This window comes from Pristiophorus japonicus, chromosome 8, assembly GCF_044704955.1.
Source record: "Pristiophorus japonicus isolate sPriJap1 chromosome 8, sPriJap1.hap1, whole genome shotgun sequence".
NCBI classification, from domain to species: domain Eukaryota; kingdom Metazoa; phylum Chordata; class Chondrichthyes; family Pristiophoridae; genus Pristiophorus; species Pristiophorus japonicus.
Window position 1 is genome coordinate 24,766,199 of NC_091984.1, and position 27,723 is coordinate 24,793,921.

Consider the following 27,723-nt stretch of genomic DNA (forward strand, 5'->3'; position numbering starts at 1 on the left):
TTAAATAATTATTGAGTTGTTTTATGCAGCATGGGAATCTGGACTGGTTGGAGAGCAGCAGATAAAGTCAGAGTGAGAGAAAAAGGAAGAAACAGGCACGGAGAGAAAGACAACAGCAGCAGAGTGTTGTGAAGAAACAGATGCTCAGAATGCCAGAAAGCGAAGAGATGTATAATGAAATCAGCTTCACATCAAGTTTTAAGCACTCTGATTTAAAACAGATCAATCTTCAGAAAGCAAGGCAATATCAGCACCATCTAGTGGTCATCTTTTCTTTTTGATTTTGGTACCCAGTTACAATTTACATCACTAGATGTCACTATTATTAACAGTAAATTCACAAAAACACGTTAATTTTCTGCTGCAAGTATCACATAGTTATTTCACAGCAAACAAATTGTAAATATTGTGGCCACAACTTCTGTTGTTTCAATGACAATTATTTAAAAACACATTTTCATAAACTTGCCAGATTTATTCAGTTTTGTGCCAACTGTGAACTGTAATGGTGTTTTGGTCTTCATCTGTTGGGAATTGGGTATGGGCTGCCCAAACACATTTCACATAGAACCCTTAGAGAGACTTTAATCCCATCTGTCTCAGATTAGTATTCCAACTCACACCACCACAGAATCATTTGAATTTGCCAATTTAAAAAAAAGCAAATTAATTTTTTTATAGCCTCTATAACTGTAAACACAGATAGTAACTATATAAACCACTTATTTCTTCTGAACATACAATGAAACAAAAACTCTATTTTACAAACCGTGAGCTTTTTACTCCGTGATTTATGTCAAATCAGGCAAGACCTATCTTGTCAATTGTGATGAAGTGCTGCCATCCACAGGCTGGTGCTTTCACTTAAGTTTATTTCACATTGTATGCCTCTAAATAAAGTAAATATCGATTCAGAACAAACAAAAACAAAATCAGGCAAGATTTTGAGACAAGTAATTATAGTACTTGCACAATTCACCAATGTTAGTCTTCAAACTGTTTATTTGCCCCAATATCTACTTCCCAGGGCCATCGTTTCATGGTGAATTTGTCAAATTCCATTTTTATCATGAGATTCTGGGATTTTTACCTATATTTGGGAGCTTGCATTCTGTGACTAAATAAGTTATATTCAATTTTTATTACTTGGAATTACAGGTTATGCCTGATAAAATGTGTTCCAAATATTAATGCAACCATTGTTTCTTAAATTACATTGATTTTTTTTCCATTAAAAGATTTTCAATTATGATACTAAACACAGTTTATATGGTTCCTTTATCATAAACTAGTTTCACACCTGCAACAGAGAGAGGCAGTTATAGTGTCAGGTTTGTTCTGGACTCGAGTAACGGAGGAGCTGACTACTTTAAACACATGCAGAGCTCTGCTCAGATGCCAAACCAAACATTAAAAGCTTTCAGACTGTCCAGTTAAACACTTACAAACCTTCGTAAATGCTAAGTAGTCTCATATGGTTTGCCAAAGTTCAAAGCACAACTTAAAACTACTATTACACTGAAGTTTGCGCATTGAATATTGGGAAGACCGAAAGCATTGTTTTCGGTCCCCGCCACAAACTCTGTTCCCTAGCCAATGACTCCATCCCCCTCTCAAACTTCTGCCTGAGGCTGAACTAGAGGGTTATGAGCTTTTGACCACATATCTGAAACATAACTAAGACCGCCTATTTCCACCTCCATGTCCGTCCTTGCCTCAACTCATCTGCTGCTGAAGCCCTCATCCATACGTTTGTTACCTCTAGTCTTGACTATTTCAATGCACTCCTGGCTGGCCTCTCACATTCTACCCTACGGAAACTAGAGGTGATCCAAAACGCGGCTGCCTGTGTCCTAACTCGCACCAAGTCCTGTTGACCCATCAATCCTGTGCTCGCTGACCTACATTGGCTTCCGGTTAAGCAACGCCTCGATTTCAAAATTCTCATCCTTATTTTCAAATCCCTCCATGGCCTCAACCTTCCCGATCTCTAATCTCCTCCAGCCCCACAACCCCGCCCCTCCCAGAGATGTCTGTGCTCCTCTAATTCTGCCCTCTTGAGCATCCCTGATTATAAATCGCTCAACCATTGGTGGTCGTGCCTTCTGTTGCCTAGGCCCCAAGCTCTGGAACTCCCTGCCTAAAACTTTCTATCCTCCTTCAAGACGCTCCTTAAAACCTACCTCTTTGACCAAGCTTTTGGTCACCTGCGCTAATTTCTACTTATGCAGCTCAGTGTCAAATTTTTTAATCTCATAATACTCCTGTGAAGCGCCTTGGGACATTTCACTATGTTAAAGATGCTATATAAATGCAAGGTGTTGTTACTGTTGATCATGTTGTACTAATGCAGACACTATAGTACATCTAATCCGTTAGAGCCATCCGAATGGATCCTGCATGTTAGTGTTGCAAAGCCATAGGCCCAAGCCCCAGACCCATACTAAACAGAAGGTGGTGATAAAAATAGATTTGGGCATTCTAGTGCATACATCTTTTAAAAAGTACATGAGCAATGCCGTTAAGCAATAGCTAGAGCAAATAGGATGTTGGGGTGTATCCATACGTTAAGACGAGGCATACTATTTTGTCCTTGTACAAGACCGTAGTCAGGCCGCACTTGGAATACTGTGTCTAGTTTTGGTCTCCTCACATGGTGGGTGATAGAGGCTTTGGAAAGGGTGCAGATGAAGACCACTAGACTAATTCCCAGCATAAAACATCTCAGTTATCAAGATAAACTAAAAGAGTTGGGACTCTAGACTTGAGAAGCGTAGACTTCGAAGCGAATCAGATTGAGGTTTAAGATAATGAAGGGAATAGACGGTGTTCCAGTTGAGTTTGTTTTAATTGAATAGGTTAGGGAAGACTAGGGGTCACAAATTCAAGTTGTATAGATCTAGGTTAGAGGTGAGGGGGATGGCTCTTTTCCCAGAGAATATTGGACCTCTGGAACAGCCTGCTGTCTCGAGCGGTGGATGCCGATTTGTTGAATTCCTTCAAGAGCGAGCTGGACCTGTTTCTGGCTGGGACAGATATCACCTGCAGGAAATTCAGGGCCACAGTGATCTCCTGGACTAGTTTCGATCACCTCGATGGGGGAGAGGAATTTACCAGATTTTTTTTCTCTCAAATTGGCCTGGGTTTTTAAATCTTTTCTGCCTCTCCCAGGAGATCTCATAGTTTTGGGTGGGATGTATATAGTGATTGCGTGGGACAGGCTCCATGGATCAGAAGCTTTTTACTAGTCTGCGATTATTTGTATGTTCGAATCATTTCGATGCATTATTATATAAAGATTATATTTTTGCATTGCTCAAATTCTCATGTGAAAATTGCTGTTATGGCTTTATGAATAAGTGTATAGGAGATGCTTTGACAAAATAATGTGAATGCTTCATATCCTTAGATGGGATGGGGAGGAGCTTGCAATTACAATGAAAGCGAATAATAAAAAGCAAAAGAATTTGAGAGAAACTAACAGAACTCTTCCTTCACACACACACATGCACGCAAAGATGGTCAACATATTTGAGAATGTGTGTATATATGAAAAGAGGAAGTAATTACCAAAAAAAATCTCCGAAGTCAAACAGTTCAATTATTATGACCATATTCTGTTTTGGGATAAGTTTTAAAATTCTTAGCTTGAATCATGGCAAAATTGAGCTGTACCAAACAAAGGGTAAAACTACAAGCTGAAGAAGCCTTCTTGTTCAAACATGTTTGTTCCTTGTATCATTGATTAAGATATTCCAAGTTTTCACATCAGTTTCAGGAACATTTTATTCAATCAGACAAGCTTCTTCAACTTCTACTTATTAGTAGAAATAAAACAGACTGCAACCAGGATCACTACTTTACACAAATCAGTGCAATTAATAATAGTCAGTGACGTCAATGCACCTTAGTAAATTGGTCTTGCCCCTTCCTACTATTGCAATCTCCTTCCAAACATGTCACGTGTACCTTCCACTCCTCCAACATTGGCCTACATCTCAATCCCCACTCCCTACACAATCAGCAGTACCCATTCAGCAAAAATACCCTCAATTTCTGGAATTCCTACCCTCTAGCTTGTAAAATTGCTCCATGTCTTCAAAGGCCTCTAAAGACGCTCCTCTTCAACTGTGTTTCCGCTCCCTCCTCTAAATTCTTCTCAATCTGTCCACTTTCATTCTGAAGTGCTCCCAGATGTGTCTTTGTACCCGAGAAGTGGCATGGAAATGCAAGAAGTTGCTTTTAGTAGGCTGCGATATGAAAACACTATCTCAACTCACTTACTTGCTAGCTTAGTGGGGATACTGCTCAAGAGTATAGAGGATGTATTAATGGTCACCCAAAAGGAGCGGAGTTTATAAGGAGTATGCAGCATAGATTTAAAATCAAAAGGTCATACCTAAGGATGGACAACAGAACTCATGACTTTCACTCCATCTATAAACAGTATTTTACATGGTTTTTGCTTACTTTAAGCTTAACATTCAGTAGCTCTTCCCCAACTCCAGGTAGCACTGCATCAGGAATTTTGTAAATCCTTTTCCCCCCATTTAACAATATAATAGAACAACTTATAGCGCTGTTAACGTAGTAAAACATTGCAAGGCACTTCACACGAGCGTTATCAAACAAAATTTGACACCGAGCTACATAGGAGATATTAAGACAGGCAGCAGTAGGTTTTAAGGAGTGTCTTAAAAGGAGGAGTGAGACGTAGAAAAGCTTAGGGAAGGAGTTCCAGAGCTTAGGATCTAGGTAGCTTTTGGCACAGCTGCCAATGGTGGAGCAATGAAAATTGGGGATGCACACGAGGCCTACGTTAATGGTGCTATATAACGTTACGTTGTTCTATTGTATTGTTAAATGGGGAAAATATCAATATAAACAGCATTAGGAGAAATTGGAACAATTAAGCGGTTGGGCTAAGGAATAATGCATGAATTTTAACGCAGGTTCATGTAAAGTGTTGCCGCATATGCATGATGAAAGGGTAGTGATTAGCAACGGTGGAGAAGTAAAAGGATTTGCCTCTAATTATTGATCATAAACTGTTGTCAAAGATAATCAAGCACCAGGTTAAATCTGGACTATAAACCAAAACGGTTATTCTAATGTTGCAAAGTTCACTGTTAAGTCCACTTAACACTGTTTGCAACTCTGAGCTCTCTATCTTCATAAGGATATTAATACATTGGAGGAGATTCAGTGGTTTGTAAAAAGGATAATTTGGAGTCCAAGATACAAGATAAGATTTACAGAGCTGAAATTGGTTTATTTGAAGAAAAGATTAAGTGGAGACACAATTCAGATCTTCTAAAAGTTGAACAGCATTGTTAATGTAAATGTAAGCAGGCTATTTGACTGACTGTGCGTACAAGAAGACAGATTTAAAAAGGAGCTTAAGTGAGATTAGAAGCAACTATTTTTCGTTGCAGAATACAGTTACAGGTAGCACATTTACAGCAAGAGTAGTTGAGGTGGAAAGATTAACACATGGGGACGGTTAAAGGGAAAGGTATAGACGGAGATGGTCAAACACTGCAAGGGGGCTGTAGTTCCTGTCCCGCTGGAACAAAGTGGGGAAAACATATGTACAGGGCACAGGGTTGAATAGTTGAGAAGCAAAATTTGATCAAAATTTGAGTTTTACATGCTAACATTTGAAGATCAGGAAATATATTTGCAGAACCTTTCCTAAAAAGATTAAGTGGGTGGGATAGAATCCATGATAGGGTGGGTTGCACAACATCTGTAGCAGAGGCTTTGATCAGCTCAATGAACTTTTCTTATTCCAGGCTTAATATCTTAATGTGGAGTTTGCTTCTGTTCAAAAAACAAGATAGAAAATCGAATGTTCAGTGCTTCTACAAATAGAATAGCGAGGGATCTTAGTCTTGATATGCAGATTAAGCTGGTGACTTTAAAGCACACGAATAACATTATTTGCAGCTGTTGTTTTGGCATGACAAATTATTTCGTTTTATGTCTTTTTTTCCTTGCCATCTTACTTTGGTTGAGAGAGTGGACAAATGAAATGATTATCTTCTTCAGCTATTCTATTTTAGTCTTCATGGTTTTGCATCCAGAAGCAAGAGGTAAGATTTGCTCCTCAAACTGCCCCATAGGACTACAATATTCCAAGATTAGATGTATGCAGGCTTTGAAGCAGAACAGAGAAAACCTACTTTTTCAGGCAATGAAAAGCAATGCTCATAGCCATGTGTATTCAACTAGAATGCTGCTCATGCTGATCCATTTTACTGTATTGAAGATAGTCTTGCAATACGACGCATTATACATGCTGAAGGAAATTGCTTTTTAGTCGAATACCATAAGGCAAATCTTTTCCACTTTTATTTTTGTTCCTTCATGGGATGTGGGCGTCGCTGGCAAGGCCAGCATTTATTGCCCATCCCTAATTGCCCTCGAGAAGGTGGCGGTGAGCCGCCTTCTTGAACCGCTGCAGTCCGTGTGGTGAAGGTACTCCCACGGTGCTGCTAGGACTTTGATCCAGCGACGATGAAGGAACGGCGATATACTTCCAAGTCAGGATGGTGTGTGACTTGGAGGGGAACTTGCAGGTGGTGGTGTTCCATGCGCCTGCTGCCTTTGTCCTTCTAGGTGATAGAGGTCGCAGGTTTGAGAGTTGCTGTCGAAGGAGCCTTGGCGAGTTGCTGCAGTGCATCTTGTAGATGGTACACACTGCAGCCACGGTATGCCGGTGGTGGAAGGAGTGAATGGATGGGGTGCCAATCAAACGGGCTGCTTTGTCCTGGATGGTGTCAAGTTATTGAAGCTGCACTCATCCAAGCAAGTGGAGATCTATTCCATCACACTCCTGGCTTGCGCCTTGTAGATGGCAGAAAGGCTTTGGGGAGTCAGGACACCACTTTTTTCCTGTAGATTTTCTCATCACAATCATGGTGGTTTTGACCAATGATGCAATGACTGCAGCATTTTTTAATAACAGCCCAGCTTAGTGTCAGGAAATAGAATCACAGAACGTTACACAAGTAGGTCACTTGGTCCATCATATCTGGAGCCCGTGGTTTTTTTTCCCCTCCAAAGCCAGATTGATCTGAAGACATGATAACATACAATGAAAAATTACCGAAAACATAAATAAACAAATGCAAAGTGGTAGTAACACACCAATAGAATGGAGCAGGCGTGGAAGGAAGTCTACTAAACCTTTATCATAAGCAAGGCTGATGTGGTGCCTTTAGCTTACAGTGGAAGAACTGCCAAATCCATCCTCCCCTCTCAGTATCCGTAGTACTAAAATTATACACTTAACGAGCTTCTCCCTCCACAACTGCAGTAATGTTCCCCCATAAAGATTTGATAATAATCAGGCATTACAATTTTGCTGCACAATCATAATGATTAGAATTAATGCAAGAGTAAATAAGTAATTACAATCCAGGACTCTTCTTGTGGAATAAGTCTTTTAAATAGTGGTAATTAGAACACATAATTAGAAAACAATTCTTTCAAGCAAGTTAGCTGCCATTTACCAAGTTATTCATATTGGTTTCAGTTTTTTTTTTTTAAAAAGATTAAAAACAAATAGAAAAAAACATGTTCTCCAATAAGCACCTTGCCAATATTGGCAGCTTTTTTTTTCTTCGTACTTACTGATTCTTAAAATCACAATTCAATCTCTATAAATTCTAACATATCAGCATACAAACTCATACTTTAAGATCACTCAATTCCCAACTATAGGTCATCAGCCTGAATCCTAATGATATTAGTCATTCTAGGTAACATTTCTTTGGGGGCGGTGGGAAAGAGAAGCTGATGATCAGTTATTAGTATAGTTGCACCAAGTGGTGGTAAGCTTTTCCATCCACAGGGATCACTGGATAGAAATGCAGAGCAAAAAACCTGGCTGGTTTTATTCCAATCTCTGGCACTCCAATAGATGCACAAGGTTGAGATCCACAAACAGCATGGAGCAGGAACTGAACCAGAGATTTTTTGCTCTATATGGCTGACTACTACAGTTGATGCTTTTATCCAATAAACCATTAGGGCGACCTACACATTTTTAAAACAATTACCAACTTCCTCAAAAATAACCATTACGTTTAAGTTTTCACCCACGCTGCTCCAAAATGGACCTTCTTGTGGTGAGTAGTTGCAATATTACCAAAGCTGAGTTCTGTCTCTTCTAGTTTGGAGTTCACCAGTTTGATGCATCACTCATGTTTCTGACATATACTCATGCTGCATCCTTGAACAATATTACTGCAGGATAGCAATTGAATCTCAGGAACCTTCCTTTACAGTACGTGACCCAATGACATTGATGACCTGCAAACTAAGATTTCCTCTATATCGAAGGCCAAGGTTTTAAAGAAAATAAACTTGTTCCACAAACATCTGAGGACTCTGCCTGCTTCTCTTTTTCTTCTTTCTCTCTCTTGCACACAGACACCCACAGCATCTTTGTTTTTTTTGGAAAAAAGAACTCAACATAAAATCTTTTGAAATTTCTCCTCTCGGTTTTCTTCAAATAGACTATTGAAAGCTGAAAAGAAATATTGGAGTAGTTGGACTGAATAAACACAACTGAGGTTTCCTGAGAAATTGTACCCAGTGCACATGCTTAGACTGCAGGATCTGCCATCAGCCACAGATTTGGGCAAAAACATAGAGCCCAGGCTTCTGGGAAAGGCTAAAGCCGACAAGTAAAAACTTTAGTGCAGGTATTAAAAAAAGAATACTGTTCAATAGGTAAACTGAATTGTGAATAAGGTAATATTTTAATTTTGTTTAAAACCTTATTTTATACATTAGAAATCAGATTATAAATAGGTGAAACAGTTTTCCAAAAGTGTTTGAGTGATTCAATTGCACGGAGGGGAGTTCAAATGCCATTCTACCCAGGTCACTTCCCCAAACCACAACCCAAAGGCTGCCGCATTGGTTCCATCCCAGAACGGTCACCTGAAAGTACTCTGACCCCTCTGGCCAGATCTTTGTTCTAATTGACAGCCTTCATTTGCTACCTTACTATGTCACCACGTGTGGCTTCTTTCGACACCCAATGACTATCCCACACTAGCTATTGTAACACAGCTTGCAGCCCTTGGCAGCTTCAATCCCCACCCGGGCTCTCTACTCACCAATAGGACACAAAAAGGAGGGGGCAAGAGCAAAACAGGGAGACAGAGACATCTATAGCAACATGACAACAGGCAAGAAAGAGATTGTATATGCTGACTTTCTCGAGCGTTTGTTTTGTCAGTCACATTTCAAGCACCACACACATGAAAGTCCACATACTAAACAAACTGACAGCAAAAGGGTTGGTTTCTTTTTATTGGCTCATGTGATGTGTGCGTCACTGGCAAGACCAGCATTTATTGCCCATCCCTAATTGCCCGAGAAGGTGGTGGCGAGCCTCCTTGAACCACTGCAGTCCATTGTGGAGAAAGTACTCCCATAGCGCTGTTAGGGAGGGGCTTCCAGGATTTTAATGCAGTGACTATGAAGCAACTGTGATATCTTTCCAAGTCAGGATGGTGCGCAACTTGGAGGTGGTGATGTTCCCATGCGCCTGCTGCCCTTGTCCTTCTAGATGGTAGAGGTCGCAGGTTTGCGAGAGTGTATCGAAGAAGCCTTGGCGAGTTGCTACAGTGCATCTTGTAGATAGTACACTCTGCAGCCAAGTGGAGGGAGTGAATGTTTAAATTGGCGGGTAGTGGATGGGGTGCCAATCATGCGGCCTACTTTGTCCTGGATGGTGTTGAGCTTCTTGAGTGTTATTGGAGCTGCACTCATTCTGACTTATGCCTTGTAGATGGTGGAAAGGCTTTGGGGAGTCAGGAAGCAAGACACTTGCCGCAGAATACCCTGCCTCTGACCTGCTCTTGTAGCCACTGTATGTGTGTGGCTGGTCCAATTAGTTTTCTGGTTAGGTGCCCCACAGGATGTCGATGGTGGAGGATTCGGCAATGGTAATGTCATTGAATGTCAAGGGGTGGTGGTTAGAGTCTCTTGTTGGATAGGTGTCATTGCTTGGCACTTGTGTGGTTACTTGCCACTTATCAGCCCAAGCATGAATGTTGTCCAGGTCTTACTGCAGGCAGGCACAGACTGCTTCATTATCTGAGGAGTTACGAATGGAACTGAACAGTGCAATCATCAGCGAACATCCCCATTTCTGACCATATGATGGAGGAAAATCATTAATGAAGCAGATGAAGATTGTTGGGCCGAGGACATTGCCCTCAAGAACTCCTGCAGGGGTTGGGGCTGAGATGATTGACCTCGAACAACCACAACCCTCTTCTTTTATGCTAGGTATAAGTCTAGCCAGTAGAGCGCTTTCTCCCTAATCCCCATTGACTTAAAATTTTACTAGGGCTCCTTGATGCCACCCTCGGTCAAATGCTGTCTTGATGTCAAGGGCAGTCACTCTCACCTCACATCTGGAATTGAGTTCTTTTGCCCATGTTTGGACCAAGGCTGTAATGAGGTCTGGAGCAGAGTGGTTCCAGCGGAACCCAAACTGAGCATCGGTGAACAGGTTATTCGTGAGCAAGTGCTGCTTGATAACATTGTCGATGGCACCTTCACTTTGCTGATGACTGAGAGTAGACTGGCGGGACGGTAATTGGATTTGTCCTGCTTTTTGTAGACAGGACATACCTGGGCAGTTTTCCACATTGTCAGGTAGATGCCAGTGTTGTAGCTATACTGGAACAGCTTGGCTAGAGGCGCGGCTAGTTCTGCAGCACAAGTCTTCAGCACGACAGCCGGGATGTTGTCGGGGCCCACAGCCTTTGCTGTAAACAGAGCGCTCAGTTTCTTGATAGCACGAGGAGTGAATTGGATTGGCTGAAGACTGGCTTCCGTGATGGTGGGGGCCTCAGGAGGAGGCGCAGATGGACCATTCCCTTGGCACTTCTGGCTGAAGATGGTTGCAAACACTTCAGCCATGGTGGGAGTTGAACTCACTTCTCCGGATATTAGTCCAGGCCTCTGGATTAGTAGTCCAATAAAATAACCACAATGCTACCATACCCCTCTACATTACATGGAGATTTACAGGAAAATTGAATTGAACTGGTCTAAAACACTTGCATTGACTATAAAACAGTTTACTAACTAGCACAAAAGATTTACTACATTAACTCAACTATCCCTCTCCAAAATAAAATGTTCACTAACTTACTACCAGAAAAAGAAGGGAAAGAAAGACATTCGCCTTTCTAATTTCTGTTAAGTATGCTTCTCCATTTATGTAACCCGAATAATTTGAATACATTGGTAATATTTCAACAAAAGAGCATACAATATTCAAAGATGATAACATTTAGAAGTTTAACAAGGGTCCTTATAAAGTAACATTAAATTATTTTGCCACAAAAATCCAAACTTGTGCCTGAAGCAATTAAAAGCATTTTTCCATACAGCATGACCGTTTTTATAACAAAACAAACCTGCAATTTTGATTTCTTGGTACATTGCCGACAATATAAAACTATCCCGATATAAGTCCAATTGAAGGCACCAGCAGCCAGGTTCATGGCACCACGGGTGGCTCTGCTGCACAGGAGGGCAGGAAAAAGAGTGGGAGAGCTATAGTGATAGGGGACTCTATTGTAAGGGGAATAGATAGGAGTTTCTACGTCCGCAACCGAGACTCCAGGATGGTATGTTGCCTCCCTGGTGCAAGGGTCAAGGATGTCTCGGAGCGGCTGCAGAGCATTCTGGAGAGGGAGGGTGAACAGCCAGTTGTCGTGGTACATGTAGGTACCAACGATATAGGTAAGAAGTGGGACGAGGTTCTACAAGCTGAATTTAGGGAGCTAGGAGTTAAATTAAAAAGTAGGACCTCAAAAAGGTAGTATTCTCTGGATTGCTACCAGTGCCACATTGTAATCAGAGTAGAGGGAGCAGGATAGTTAGAATAAATACGTGGCTTGAGCAGTGGTGCAAGAGGAAGGGATTCAAATTCCTGGGACATTGGAACCAGTTCTGGGGGAAGTGCAGACCTGTACAAAAGGGATGGTCTGCACTTGGGCAGGACTGGAACTGATGTCCGAGGGGTGACATTTACTAATGCAGTTCGGGAGTGTTTAAATTAATATGGCAGGGGGTTGGGAACCTATGCAGCGAGACAGGGTGAAGTAATATGGAGTCAGAAACAGATGGTAGAAAGGTAAAAAGCAATAGTTGGAAGGCCGAGTAAACAAAGGCAAGGAACAAAAAAGGGCCACACTACATCATAATTCTAAAAGCGCAAAGGGTGTTAATAAAACAAGCCTGAAGGCTTTGTGTCTTAATGCAAGGGATATCCGTAATAAGGTGGATGAATTAACTGTGCAAATAGACGTTAACAGATATGATGTGATTGGGATTACAGAGATGTGGCTCCAGGATGGTCAGGGCTGGGAACTCAACATTCAAGGGTATTCAACATTCAGGAAGGATAGAATAAAAGAAAAAGGAGGTGGGGTAGCATTGCTGGCTAAAGAGGAGATTAATGCAATAGTTAGGAAAGACATTAGCTTGGATGATGTGGAATCTATATGGGTAGAGCTGCAGAACACCAAAGGGCAAAAAACATTAGTGGGAATGGTGTACAGGCCTCCAAACAGTAGTAGTGATGTTGGGGAGGGCATCAAACAGGAAATTAGGGGTGCATGCAATAAAGGTGCAGCAATTATCATGGGTGACTTTAATATGCATATAGATTGGGCTAACCAAACTGGAAGCAATATGGTAGAGGAGGATTTCCTGGAGTGCATAACGGATGGTTTTCTAGACCAATATGTCGAGGAACCAACTGGGGGGGGGGGGGGGGGGGGGGAGGCCATCTTGGACTGGGTGTTGTATAATGAGAGGGGATTAATTAGCAATCTCGTTGAGCGAGGCCCCTTGGGGAAGAGTGACCATAATATGGTGAAATTCTACATTAGGATGGAGAAGAAAACAGTTAATTCAGAGACCATGGTCCAGAAATAAAGAAGGGTAACTTTGAAGGTATGAGGTGCGAATTGGCTAGGATAGATTGGCGAATGATACTTAAGGGGTTGACAGTGGATGGGCAATGGCAGACATTTAGAGTCCGCATGGATGAACTACAACAATTGTACATCCCTGTCTGGCGTAAAAATAAAAAAGGGAAGGTGGTTCAACTGTGGCTATCAAGGGAAATCAGGGATAGTATTAAAGCCAAGGAAGTGGCATACAAATTGGCCAGAAATAGCAGCAAACCCAGGGACTGGGAGAAATTTCGAACTCAGCAGAGGAGGACAAAGGGTTTGATTAGGGCAGGGAAAATAGAGTACGAGAGGAAGCTTGCAGGGAACATTAAAACGGACTGCAAAAGCTTCTATAGATATGCAAGAGAAAAAGGTTAGTAAAGACAAACGTAGGTCCCCTGCAGTCAGAATCAGGGGAAGTCATAATGGGGAACAAAGAAATGGCAGACCAATTGAACAAGTACTTTGGTTTGGTATTCACTAAGGAGGACACAAACAACCTTCCGGATATAAAAGAGGTCAGAGGGTCCAGTAAGAAGGAGGAACTGAGGGAAATCCTTATTAGTCGGGAAATTGTGTTGGGGAAATTGATGGGATTGAAGGCCGATAAATTCCCTGGGCCTGATGGTCTGCATCAAAGAGTACTTAAGGAGGTGGTCTTGGAAATAGCGGATGTATTGACAGTCATTTTCCAATATTCCATGGACTCTGGATCAGTTCCTATGGAGTGGAGGGTAGCCAATGTAACCCCACTTTAAAAAAAAAAGTAGGGGATTAAATGTAGTAATAAAATCTATGTCCCAAATTTGCTCAGGAGTTGCTGTGTTTTTTTTTGGAGCAAATTGATTTTTCTGGAGTATCTTAAAAAATCCCCATTCTGCACATTTAATTTGCGTCAGTGAGAGTTAGTTAGGAGAGAGAAAACAGGGAATTTTAGACCGGTCAGCCTGACATCGGCAGTGAGTAAAATGATGGAATCAATTATTAAGGATGTCATAGCAGCGCATTTGGAAAGAGGTGACATGATAGGTCCAAGTCAGCATGGATTTGAGAAAGGGAAATCATGCTTGACAAATCTTCTGGAATTTTTTGAGGATGTTTCCAGTAGAGTAGACAAGGGATAACCAGTTGATGTGGTGTATTTGGACTTTCAGAAGGCTTTCGACAAGGTCCCATAAGAGATTAATGTGCAAAGTTAAAGCACATGGGGGATTGGGGGTAGTGTGCTGACGTGGATTGAGAACTGGTTGGCAGACAGGAAGCAAAGAGTAGGAGTAAATGGGTACTTTCAGAATGGCAGGCAGTGACTAGTGGGGTACCGCAAGGTTCTGTGCTGGGGCCCCAGCTGTTTACATTGTACATTAATGATTTAGACGAGGGGATTAAATGTAGTATCTCCAAATTTGCGGATGACACCAAGTTGGGTGGCAGTGTGAGCTGCGAGGAGGATGCTATGAGGCTGCAGAGTGACTTGGATAGGTTAGGTCAGTGGGCAAATGCATGGCAGATGAAGTATAATGTGGATAAATGTGAGGTTATCCACTTTGGTGGTAAAAACAGAGACAGACTATTATCTGAATGGTGACAGATTAGGAAAAGGGGAGGTGCAACGAAACCTGGGTGTCATGGTACATCAGTCATTGAAGGTTGGCATGCAGATACAGCAGGCGGTTAAGAAAGCAAATGGCATGTTGGCCTTCATAGCGAGGGGATTTGAGTACAGGGGCAGGGAGGTGTTCCTACAGTTGTACAGGGCCTTGGTGAGGCCACACCTGGAGTATTGTGTACAGTTTTGGTCTCCTAACTTGAGGAAGGACATTCTTGCTATTGAGGGAGTGCAGCGAAGGTTCACTAGACTGATTCCCGGGATGGCGGAACTGACCTATCAAGAAAGACTGGATCAACTGGGCTTGTATTCACTGGAGTTCAGAAGAAATGAGAGGGGATCTCATAGAAACGTTTAAAATTCTGATGGGTTTAGACAGGTTAGATGCAGGAAGAATGTTCCCAATGTTGGGGAAGTCCAGAACCAGGGGTCACAGTCTAAGGATAAGGGGTAAGCCATTTAGGACCGAGATGAGGAGAAACTTCTTCACCCATAGAATTCTCTACCACAGAAAGTTGTTGAGGTCAATTCACTAAATATATTCAAAAAGGAGTTAGATATAGTCCTTACTACTCGGGGGGATCAAGGAATATGGCGAGAAAGCAGGAATGGGATACTGAAGTTGCATGTTCAGCCATGAACTCATTGAATGGCAGTGCAGGCTCGAAGGGCCGAATGGCCTACTCCTGCACCTATTTTCTATGTTTCTATGAAATGTATAATTTGGTCTGAAGGTTTTTGAAAATTACCATTGTAGAATAGGTGAACTTCCACAAACCAGAAGCTAACTTAAATTAATTTATACAATAGTACAGCACAGAAGGAGGCCCATCGAGTCTGCGTCGAGATAATTATAGATTGAAATGCTAAAGATGAATTACGATTACAATAGTGACTACACTTCAAAAAGTACTTTATTGGCTGTAAAGCGCTTTGGGATGTCCGGTGGTCGTGAAGGTCGCTATATAAATGCAAGTCTTTCTTTAATATATATTTAAGACTTTGAAGAGCACAATCTATCTACCTAATTTAAAAAGTAAATGGACTATCAAAACAACCATATTCAAGAGTTCAAACCTACCACGTGATTAAATGTTTTAAATTCCAAATATGCAGAAAATGACAACTAAACTTTCACAAAATCTCTACAAACTTAAACAAATACTTGAATAGGCTTTGTTATTTCACCCAAGAAAACACGTTACTCTGTTTCACAATATTCAAGCTTCAAAATGATTATCCAACTGCATGTCCAAGACAGGTATGTGACATGCTGCAACAAGTGTCATTACCCACAGCTTTGGCATTCAGTATACCGATCCCAAAGAACTTCTAGTAATCAGAAGTTTACAAGAGGCAGTGAACCAGTGGCCAAATTTTCAACAGGCTGAAGAGCAATGTTATTGTCTCAAAACAGTCATGTTTGAATCTGACTCTTGTTCTTTGTTGCATGTATTATCTACTCTCCAATGCCACACCTGTTTTCCTCTCTTCTCCAGGCCATTTACTTTAGTGTATGTTTTTTGCCATTACTAGTTTTCTCATTTAGAACCTTTTCAGCTTTTTATTATAAGGCCATTTTTACAGCTGTTCAGGTCAGTGGCAATGGGGCAGAACAAGCCATGAAAGTCCAGAAAATGTGTCTCAGATCCATATAGCTAGACTAACCTAAAATTGGTCCTGCAAAGGAACCATTGCTTCATTTCAATATTATATTGCACTTAAGTGAAGCAAGGGAAAACAGAATTGCATTGGGCAGTTCCTTAATCTGCCCAGAGTAGCTAAGAGAAGCTCCATAAATGATTGATCTCAGTGTCCAAGGCTTTTAAAATCCATTTCAGCTTGACTGTACATTTTTAGTACAGGCTTTTGCTACTAATTTATGAAATGTATTTGCTTTATTCTCCAAACAGTACATAATGTATATGTGGAACCTAAAATAGTTGATTATTATCTGTTAATTCACCAGTAAGCCAAATGTAACATAAGTATTTACAAGACTTCAGCAGTAGGGACATTGAAAAAAGGGCTTTTACGATACAAACTTTTAACATGAGGTCAGGGATTGGCAAGCAATCTAAGTGATGATTCCCGTGACAGTCAGCGAGTTGATTTAAAAATGAATCAGGGTGGTCGGCGATGTTGCCTCTTATTTTTTTCCATGCACGGTCCCTTTAACTGGCTGCGTGGCCAATTCAAATTTTCGCACATGCGTGGTTATTTCCATTGAAAAGCTGCCGAGCAGCCCGTGGGGACCTCCAGGCCGCGCAACTTAGTAGGAACGTTGGCAGTTTGTTCTGAAGCACCGCCGACAAAGAATATTTCATGGTTGAAATAGTACAACAACTTGTATTTATATAGCGCCTTTAACGGAGTCAAACATCCCAAGGCACTTCACATGAGTATTATGCAATAAAAATGACAGCAAGCCGCATAAACAAACATAAGAACATAACATAAGAACATAAGACCATAAGAATTAGGAACAGGAGTAGGCCATCTAGCCCCTCCAGCCTGCTCCGCCATTCAAAAAGATCATGGCTGATCTGGTCGTGGACTCAGCTCCACTTACCCGCCCGCTCCCCATAACCCTTAATTCCCTTATTGGTTAAAAATCTATCTGTGATTTGAATACATTCAATGAACTAGCCTCAACTGCTTCCTTGGGCAGAGAATTCCACAGATTCACAGCCCTCTGGGAGAAGAAATTCCTTCTCAACTCCCCCATATTTTGAGGCTGTGCCCCCTAGTTCTAGTCTCCCCAACCAGTGGAAACAACCTCTCTACCTCTATCTTATCTATCCCTTTCATTATTTTTAAATGTTCCTATAAGATCACCCCTCATCCTTCTGAACTCCAACAAGTAAAGACCCAGTCTACTCAATCTATCATCATAAGGTAGCCCCCTCATCTCCGGAATCAGCCTAGTGAATAGTCTCTGTACCCCCTCCAAGGCTAGTATATCCTTCCTCAAGTAAGGTGACCAAAATTGCACGCTGTACTCCAGGTGCAGCCTCACCAATACCCTATACAGTTGCAGCAGGACCTCCCTGCTTTTGTACTCCATCCCTCTCGCAATGAAGGCCAACATTCCATTCGCCTTCCTGATTACCTGCTACACCTGCAAACTAACTTTTTGGCATATTGGTGGTTTAGCAGTAAAATTCCTTCCTGCAAAACCAAAAACCCAGGTTCAATTCTCGGACAATGCAGTTTATAACTTTTGGTTTAATGTTTTATGTTTTATAGGTAGACTCAAAGAGTTTCATGCACAAGGATCCTAAAAGAGTTTCATGCACAAGGACCCCTAGGTCCCTCTGCACCGCAGCATGTTGTAATTTCTCCCCATTCAAATAATATTCCCTTTTACTGTTTTTTTTCCCCAAGGTGGATGACCTCACATTTTTCCAACATTGTATTCCATCTGCCAAACCATAGCCCATTCGCTTAACCTATCTAAATCTCTTTGCAGCCTCTCTGCGTCTTCTACACAACCCAATTTCCCACTAAACACTAAGCAGAAATTAGTGCAGGAATGGTATGTTTTAAGGAGCATCTTAAAGGAGGAATGAGAGGTAGAGAGGGGGAGAGGAGTTCCAGAGCTTGAGGCCTAGGCAGCTGAAAGCACGGCCAATGGTTGAGCAATAATCAGGGATGCTCAAGAGGGCAGAATTAGAGGAGCGCAGATATCTCAGCGGGTTGTGGGACTGGAGGAGATTAGAGATAGGGAGGGGCCAGGCCATGGAGGGATTTGAAAATAAGGATGAGAATTTTGAAATCGAAGCTTTGCCAATGTCGGTCAGCGAGCAAAGGGGCGATGGTTGAGTGGGACTTGATGCGAGTTAGGACACAGGCAGCCAAGTTTTGGATCACCTATAGTTTACGTAGGGTAGTACAAGATGAAAGAAAGCATACCAACAAGATCAGCACCACCAAAGCCAAAATGTCCACATCTGCCATTATGCCAGCAGCCATACTGTTGGCCATGGCACACCGATGTAAACCCAGGGTCCTCAGGGTTACTGGTTAGCACGAGATATTGGAGGATCTCGGTCATCTTCTCAAGACTTTTGCAACATAGGGACAGTACTGTCAGGGGCAATCAAGAACACCATTTCCTTCATTCTTTTTGCCTCTCTTCCTCCATCCAGGCGAGCATAGGGATTATTTACCAAATTTGGTGCACGCACAAATGCAGTTCAGCAAGACCCAATATCACCTTACAAAACGCAGCAAAAAGCAACCACGTGGTCATCCTCAGCATATCCCGTGTGCCATTAAAAACGAACTTGCATTTATATAGCACCTTTCACAACCTCAGGACGTCCCAAAGTGCTTTACAGCCAATTAAGTACTTTTGAAGTGTAGTCACTATTGTAACTTTAGTATAACACGGAAAGTGATAGTATTAAAGTGGAGCTAAGTGATACTTTAAATGGGTATGATTTTTACATCGGATTTCATCGCGTTTACAGGACAGACACAGGCCATTCGGCCCAACTGGTCTATGCTGACATTTATGTTTTACGAGCCGCCTCCCAGTGATAATTGCACTGTTCTCAAGCTTTGGACTAACCAGTGTCTTATGCAGAGTCATCATCACCTCCTTGCTTATATATTCAATGCCCCTAAATATATAAACTTTTCAGGTTTTTTTAACCCCAAAATGTTCCACTTCACATTGAACTGCATTTGCCAACTATCTGCCTACTTTGCTAACTTATTGGGGGAGAAATTGTGGTTGGAGGACCCGAAAAAAAAAAAATCTACAAAAGTATCTGGTAGTCCCGCAGGACCGTAGAGATTCTGGTCGGAGGCCTAGATTCGCTGCGCAGCACTGGGGAGATGACTTCCAGGTACAGCTGGAGTCACATGGGCCTGAACCACTATGCAGTATTTTCACGGATAATGGGAGTCCGTACAACAGAGCTCCCATTTTTACTATCAATGAGAAAAATCCCCAAAACACAGAATAAATAAATAAAACACCTCACATTTAAAATTAATTGAAATTAAATGTAATTAAATGTTTTAGAAAAAAATATATTTTTTGGAATTTAAAAAAAGTGTGTTTTAATAGTATTAAAAATAAACTTACCTTAATGGACAGCATTATTAAAATAAAAATTTAATTTAAACACTTGTTTATATGTTTTAAACTCTTTCGCTGGTAAAAGTAAGCTATGCGCCTGCTTTTACCAGGCGTAAAAGTTTGAAGGACTTTTGTTGGGCAAGAGACGAATAGCCCAATCTGTCCCGCGCGGATGTCCTTCGCCCGGGAATGCGGAACATCTGTCAAGAGAAATCCTAACAGATCGGAAAAGCCGGTTTTCGGTGCATGCACATCGCGCCCCAAAATCTGCTTTTGTGAGGACGCGCCGGTTCCATCTGCACTTCATACGGACCCGGCGAGGCCGGAATTCTCAGCCCAGTATTCCTCCGTTTGCTGTGTTTGTAAACAATGTAGTAAACATGCTGCAGGCAATTAAAACCCCAAATCTCAAAGCTCATATTTTAAAGGGAGTTCAAGTATATTTGAATTGCAAATTGACAGTAAAATACCAAAGGCACCAGAAACTGCTTAAATTCGGCTTCAGAATCCTGTCTCATTTTTGCACAAGTTAATATATGCCATTAATAATAAAAATGAAGAGCTCTAACAAATTAAAAGCCAAGGTAATGCATTGAAAATATACAAGTTTACAATGTAATGCTGGTCTTTAAAATGAAAGTGTTCGATAGATCATAATAGAGAAGATGTTTCTACTTGTAGGGATTCAAAAACTAGGGACATCATTTTAAGATAGTCAATTTTAAATCCAGTAGGGAATTCAGGAGAACCTTCTTTATTCAGAGTAAGAATATGGAATGTGTTACTACAAGGAGTATTTGAGGCAAATAGCATAGATGCATTTAAGGGGAAGTTAGATAAGCATGAGGGAGAAAATAGGATATTCATAGTATGGTACAGCACAGGAGGCAGCCACTTGGCCCATCGAGTATGCGCTGATAGGGTGAGAAGCTGCTCGTGGAACAAACGTCAGAATAGACCAGTTGGGCCGAATGGCCTGTGTCAGTGTTGTAGACTTGATGAAACTTAATGTAAAAATCATACCCTTTTAAAGTATCACTTAGTTCCATTTTAATATCACTTTCAGTGCTGCACTAAAGTTAAATTCTGAAAACAAACTTTTGCACGAAAACAAAATAAATTAAGCATACACAGAAATCTGAAACACTTTGGTATACAATGTAAATAAGCATCACATAAATGTGCAATGTCAGAAATGAGAGCATACTGAAAATAAAAGGTAAAAATATGTGGAAAATTGCGATAAATCTTACGTTTCTTTCAACTTTCTTCTTTTCCCTTGCTACTTCCGTCTCCCAGTCTCTTGCGCTCATATACAATCGCTCGTTTTTGTCGGCAAAGCTACTTCTCAGTACCTCTCCTCAGATGCACTGAGCCGTCTGTCTTTTTCCAATTCCAATGAATTCATCTGCAACTAAAAATGATAAATCTTACAGCATTTCAACTAAGTTCGTTTGAGTGACAACTTTTCCCCATAGTAAAACTTTCATTTTCACATGAACCTTCAGCTTTTGAATCATTTCTTCTGCCACCCTGCTCACATTACTAATAGAACTTTGTTGTTTTATAAAGGAATACATAAAATTCTGTCATGCCCTGGAGTCAAAAATTGATACATCAGCTTCAGAGTCTAAAATTAATACATTAGTTCACTTACAAACAATATTCTGTGGAGTTTTTGAACGGTGTGTGGCTGGATTATGGTGAAATCCAGCATGTAACGCTGTAGACATTTCTTTTTGTGTCCTGGAATAGTAAGAATGGTCCCAGGTGGGATAAATTATCCAGAGTATTGAATAGCAAAGACACCGTTGTGCTCAAGTACTTAATGTACTGCATCCTATCTGGAACTTCAACTGTGAACAATAAAGTCAGCTTACAAGCAGAAAGACAGCAAAATGTTGCCATCAATGGGAATACTTCAGCTGCACACCAGATAAAGGATTGAAATGTATCAGGTTTAAGTTTTCCTTACTTTTTTTCCCCCCATCTTCCTCTCTGTATGCCTTGGGGTTTTGGTGGCAATCAATGCACTGCACGCTGAAATCACGAGTGCTACAGTTGGTTTACTTAAAATTGTTCTGTTTTGGATGGCGTAAACTATTTCACACCCTGTTGTTGCAAATTTGTTGCCATTGACCAACTGGAAAGATTCCTCTGCCACACTAAGGGGCTGGATTTTCGCGAAGTTTGCGACCAGGTTTTCGCCGCGATTTGACCCTCCGCAGCGAAAACCTGGTCGCAAAGTCCAGGCAGGATCCTCGGGTAATTGTTTGCGGCGGTGCTTTCAAGTACCGCAGGGGAGAGGTGCGCCGACGTGGAATGCCGCGAATTGCGCTACAGTCGTACTTTCGGCTCTCTCCTGACCCTTATGCCACGCCCAGAATACCAACAGGCCAAACCTGTAGGAGCAGCCCTGCCAGCAGCAGCAAGTATGAAAACCTGCAAAATAGGCAAGTTAAATTTTTAATTTTTTTAAATTATTTTTTAATGATTTGCTAGCTAAGGGTTTTGTGAATATTTTTTGCACATTTCCCCCCCCCTCCCCCTCCCAAAGCCTCTCTCGCAGCGCTCCCGGCCCCGGACTAAATTTAGCCAAACTCATGTTTTTGCGCCGCGAATCCTCATGCAATGCCCCCCTTACCGCAAACATAATACCCAAAAGTTCGGCCTAAAAACGGTAGCGCAGCGAAAATGGTAAGTTTCATGTATCGCTACCGTTCGCGCCGAAAAAACCCAAAAGCCGAAAATCCAATCCTTACCGTGACAATAAAGGGGCGACGTCCATATATGGGGAATGTTTGAAATGGATTTATATTAGCTACAGTGTTTTTCAAACCAGTTTAATTGTGATACTTAGAAGTATGTTCAATATAGTTCGAAGAATGCCCTTTTGCATCAAAAACCTAAGGCTTATATTGTCTGCAACCATTAGATCGACTGCATCAATGTCATATAACAGGGGATGGAATCAGGGCTACAATTTGCAGCTTCTTTTATGCACAAGTCAGGGTGAGGAAAGGCTACTGAAGCGTAATCCGTGTTATATCCCAGTTCTCCCAACCCAGCGTGGAACAATATTTTGATCACCTCCATTTTGATTTATCTCTGCTACCCTGCCTGGTAGATTCTTCCAAACATCTATCACACATTGAAGAAAGAAGTTCTTAATATTGGTTTTAAATTTACTTCTTACTAATTTACATTTATATTTTCTGCTTCCCTGACTGCTGTGATGTAATATTCTGGATTGGGTACACCATTTAATACACTATTAGTAGATTTCCAGTAGCATTGCTCACAGGTAGTTTGAGACCTGGAATGTGTTCTTCAATGCCGAAAGCGATCCTTCTGCAGCCTAAATAGGACAATGGTTTACCCAGAGCGTTAAACACAAATTTACATAAGCAAACTTTACATGATTGAAACCAGGTAAAAATATTCCATTACAGAGATTTGCATAGAATAAAAGATACAGAGTCCGGAATATTTGTATTACTATTTACTTGACACTTCAGAAAACTCGATAAGATGTAGGTAACCTTTTGTTCTTCCCTCCCCAAAACTATTTCTCAGTTATGTACATTACAAACCTTCTTTCTTTTTCTTAATTTTTTATGATTATAAATATTTTTTTTCTACCCCATACTTTCCATGCTGGATTTGCAGTTTTTGCTAAAGCACGGAGGCACGAGTAAGGCCTTTCCCAACTCGAGTTTCCAATGACCAGGATTTTGGAGATGGTCATTCGCCATGACCCAGGCTCAATCAAACTCTGGGCCCCCACAGCCCAAACATCTGCTTTCCCTTAACACAATAAATTTTTATCCTAACATGGTTACCTCAGAATTTCATTTAATAATTTAAATTGTATAAAACAATTAAATTAATTGTGAGGGACTCGGATCAGAAAATTCAGTCAGCCCAACCCATTTTCTCCCAATCAGAAGTCTTCATTTATACTTTATATATAACCCACGAGTGCTTCCAATATGCATCTGTACAGCCCATGCAGACAAAGAACATGTAGATTCCTGGATTACACAAACAAACCCATCGGTTGAGTTTCACAACTGCCCTTCTCTGAAGATATTCTAGAAACAATGGGACCAAGTTTGGGCCCGAGTTGCTCCTTGTTTTTGGAGCAACTGGTTTTGAATGGAGTATCTTAGAAATTGCAATTCTCAGCATTTAGTTTGCTCCAGTTCTAGTCAGTTAGAACAGTTTCAGTTTGGAACAGATTTTTTTTTTCCAAAAGGGGGCGTGTCCAGCCACTTACGCCCGTTTTGAAAGTTTAGGCAGTGAAAACATACTCCAAACTAACTTAGAATGGAGTAAGTAGATTTTTGTACGCTCAGAAAAACCTTGTCTACACCTAGAAAATCACGCGTAGGTTACAAATCAGGCGTAGGGAATGGGGGGGGGAGGGGGTTTAAAGGGAAGTTTATGAACATTAAACACTTCAGTTTTACAAATAAAGAGCCATCAATAATAAATGATAAATACATCAATAAATCAATCAAAAAAAATTTAAAAAATTTTTTTTAAATCAATAAATAAAACATTTTCTACTTACCGACTGCAGCACCAGGAGTCCTCCAACAGCGTGCTGGGACGGCCCCCCCAGTGTGTCTCTATCACTCTGTCTGTCTGTCTGTGTGTCTCTCACTCTCTGTTAGTGTCTGTGTTTCTGACAGCGAGAGGAGTGAGTGAGTGAGTGAGTGAGTGAGTGAGTGAGTGAGTGTGAGTGAGTGTGAGTGAGTGTGTGTGAGTGAGTGTGTGTGAGTGTGTGTGAGTGAGTGTGTGTGAGTGAGTGTGTGTGAGTGAGTGTGAGGGATTGAGGGAAGGAAGGAGAGGGGAGGGGGAGGGATTGAGGGAAAGAGAGGGGAGGGGGAGGGGGAAGGGAAGGCGAGAGGAGGAAGGGAAGGAGGATGAACGGCCGGGCCCAAGACTTCGGACTCTATTTACAGGTAGGTGGCGTCGGGTCTTGGAGGTCAGGCTGCCGGGGGGGTGGGAGGGGAGGGGGGGCGGAGGTCGGGTCGGATGGGGGGCGGGGGAGCAGAGGTCGGGTCGGGTCGGGTCCAGGGAGCAGGAGGCAAGTCCGGTCGGGTGGGAGGTGAGCCTTATCCACGCTGCCCCAGTGAGGCCATTCGGCCAGGGCTAGGGGCTGCATGCTTCGGGCCCCTCCCACAGTTTTGAGCGCATGGAGCTACTGCACACTATAGCGCGCATGTGCAGAGGTCCCGGCACTGTTTTCAGTGTTTCACTGTTTGTGGCGCGAAAAACGGGCATCCAGGTCCGGGCTGCGCCGTTTTAGGCGTGGCCCGAAACTTGGGCCCAATGGCCCAACATTTCTTAGAAGGGCGTAGCTGTCCAATTCCAGTCAGTTCATTTTTCTCAGAATTATGCAGCCATTCCTATCTACAGAACTGCATCTTCCTTCTGTGTCTGTTTCAATTAGGTCAAAACTCTAAACTAACTTAACACATCAGAAGTGTTGGATCCTGATACTCAAAACTATTTGAAATACTTGGCCAAGCTGTGGAAGTCTCATTGGAGCAAGTATGGCAGAGGAAGCAGGCCATTATCCACAGAGAATGTTTGGCAGGAGATGGCACTGCACATCAATGCAAAGAGCAACATCCAGAGGAGAAGGCTACAGAAGTAGCGACGGGCGAGGTCATGAAGGGATTTGAAGACGAGGATGAGAATTTTAAATTGGCAGTATTGGGGTACCAGGAGCCAGTTTAGGTCAGCGAGCACAGATGTGATGGGCGAGCGGGACTTGGTGCAGGATAGGATACAGGCAGCAGAGTTTTGGATAAGCTGAAATTTATGGAGAATGCGGTATGGGAGGCCAGTCAGGAGAGCACTGAAATTGTCAAATCTGGAGGTGACAAAGTAATGGATGAGAGTTTCAGCAGTAGATAGGCAGAGGCGTGGAGAGATGAGCAATGTTATGGAGGTAAAAGTAGGCGATCTTTGTGAAGCAGAGGATATCGGGTCAGAAACCAGCTCCATTTACTTGACAGGTGGGTAAACCTCCAATTAGCAATGAGCAGTCACCACAGAACCACTCAAACAAGCTGCTCAATTCTTTCCCACATTCATCTGGAACCAGAAGTTACTAGAAAACAAACTACAGGTTGAACCTGCCTTATCCAGCACCGTCAGGACCTGGCCTGTGCCGAATGAGGGATTTTGCCGGATGTGGGGAGGTTATTGGCCCAGGAGGCGGAGGGTGGAGGTAGCCACGGTCAGATGCGGGGAGGGGGGGTAAGGGAAAAAGAGGTGGTCGGCGGCCCGAGCAGGCCCTGGTGTTGGCACGGCCTGAAGAGTCGACGCGGCCCGCCGGCCCAAACCCCCGGAGGGAGCACTGAGCGAAGGAGCGGCCAACCCAGGGACGCGGCCTGCCAGATCGACCCCTGGAGGGAGCGCTGAGCGAAGGAGCGGCTGGCCCAGGGAAGCTGCCTGCCAGCCCAAACCCCCGGAGCGAGCGCTGAGCGAAGGAGCGGCCGGCCCAGGGACGCAGCCTGCCGGTCCGACCCCCCAGAGGGAGCACTGTGGGAAGAAGCGGCCGGCCCAGGGACGCGGCCTGCCGGCCCAAACCCCCGGAGGGAGCGCTGAGCGAAGGAGCGGCCGGCCCTGGGAAGCAGCCTGCCGGCCCGGCCCCCCAGAGGGAGCACTGAGCGAAGGAGCGGCCGGCCCTGGGAAGCAGCCTGCCGGCCCGACCCCCTAGAGGGAGAGCTGTGGGGAGAAGCGGCCGACCAGAGGATGCAGCCTGTCAGATCGACCCCCCGGAGGGAGCGCTGAGCGAAGGAGCGGCCGGCCCTGGGAAGCAGCCTGCGGACCGACCCCCTGGAGGGAGCGCTGTGGGGAGAAGCGGCCGGCCCAGGGACGCAGCCTGCCGGCCCAAACCCCCGGAAGGAGCGCTGAACGAAGAAGCAGCCGGCCCGCGGACTGTGGCTGCAGGAGTTCCAACAGGGCGGTGGAGGAGGCAGCCGATAATCCCGACATCGAGGAGAAAGATTATATTGGCGAGTACCCAGTACAAATTTTTTTTTTAAATGTATGTTCGGAGACTGGGGAAGGAAGGATTTTGACTGGCCGCGTTCTGTGCATGCGCCACTCGGCGGCTGGGAATGGTGCCGGACGAGGGGCGGTGTCAGATAAGGGAGTCCTGTATAAGAGAAGTTCAACCTGTAATCAATTTGCTCACAATTTCCTTACACTGTTTGTAGTTGCTATTTTCTCCTTCACTTGGGTTAGCCTATACAACTAAAATAAGTTATAAAACAAAATAAATTACACAGTTTTTGAGGGCGGGGTGGGGGGGGGGGGTGTGTGGAGAAGAGAGAGATCACTAAATTTACCCATAAAATGTGTCAGTGTTGGCAATACCTGCAAGAAGTTTATCTTGTCTAGATGTGCCTTTCTATGAGCTCTGGGAACAGTTCAGTCCCAGAGATGGAAAGTTGGGCTCAGGTGCCAGGGATTTCAGCTGCTGTAGACAAATTCTGTGTGTGAGAAATAGATCTTCCTTGGAATTTGCAGTTTTCACCCTGTTCCTGTGGAATACTCGAAGTGCATCATGACAGCCCATGTCATATGGCAGCCAGGTACAAAAGGACCCTTCAAGTTTTCTGGTGAATTACAAGCCTGGCAACTGCTGTCATCACATTATACCAGCTGCAATTGAATGATGCTGGCCAGCAATGCTGGGAGTCTGTCAGATTGCACAATTCCTGTCTGGTCTGAAATTTCCATAAACTTTGAGGTTGCCCATGCATCTCCCTCTCTTTCAAAACTACATTCTTTAAGCCCCTCCGAAAAAAACCTCTCAAGCATGGCGTCCTTTCAAATTACTATCCCGATCCAACCCTTTCTTCTCCAAAGTCCCTGAACATGTTGTCGCATCCATCTTGCAGCTCCCTGCTTGAATCTCTATCAGAGTTCCACCTCTGCCACAACACTGAAACTGCCCTAATAAAAGTCACAAATTACTTACTTCTCTGACTGAC

The 27,723-nt window shown here is 42.9% G+C and overlaps 1 protein-coding gene across 8 annotated transcripts in view; it reads right to left on the bottom strand.

The window, feature by feature from the left end:
* znf644b (zinc finger protein 644b) overlaps positions 1 to 27,723 on the bottom strand; it is a 129,923-nt gene that overhangs the window by 45,536 nt on the left and 56,664 nt on the right. For 4 of the 8 annotated variants that reach the window (XM_070886567.1, XM_070886573.1, XM_070886568.1 and 1 more), the window contains one exon: positions 20,956 to 21,116. The gene's annotated coding sequence lies outside the window, so the exon portion shown is untranslated. Of the gene's footprint in view, positions 1 to 769; positions 891 to 4,069; positions 4,201 to 20,955; positions 21,117 to 27,723 lie in introns of all 8 variants that reach the window. The other 4 variants (XM_070886574.1, XM_070886569.1, XM_070886571.1 and 1 more) reach the window with 2 other exon arrangements.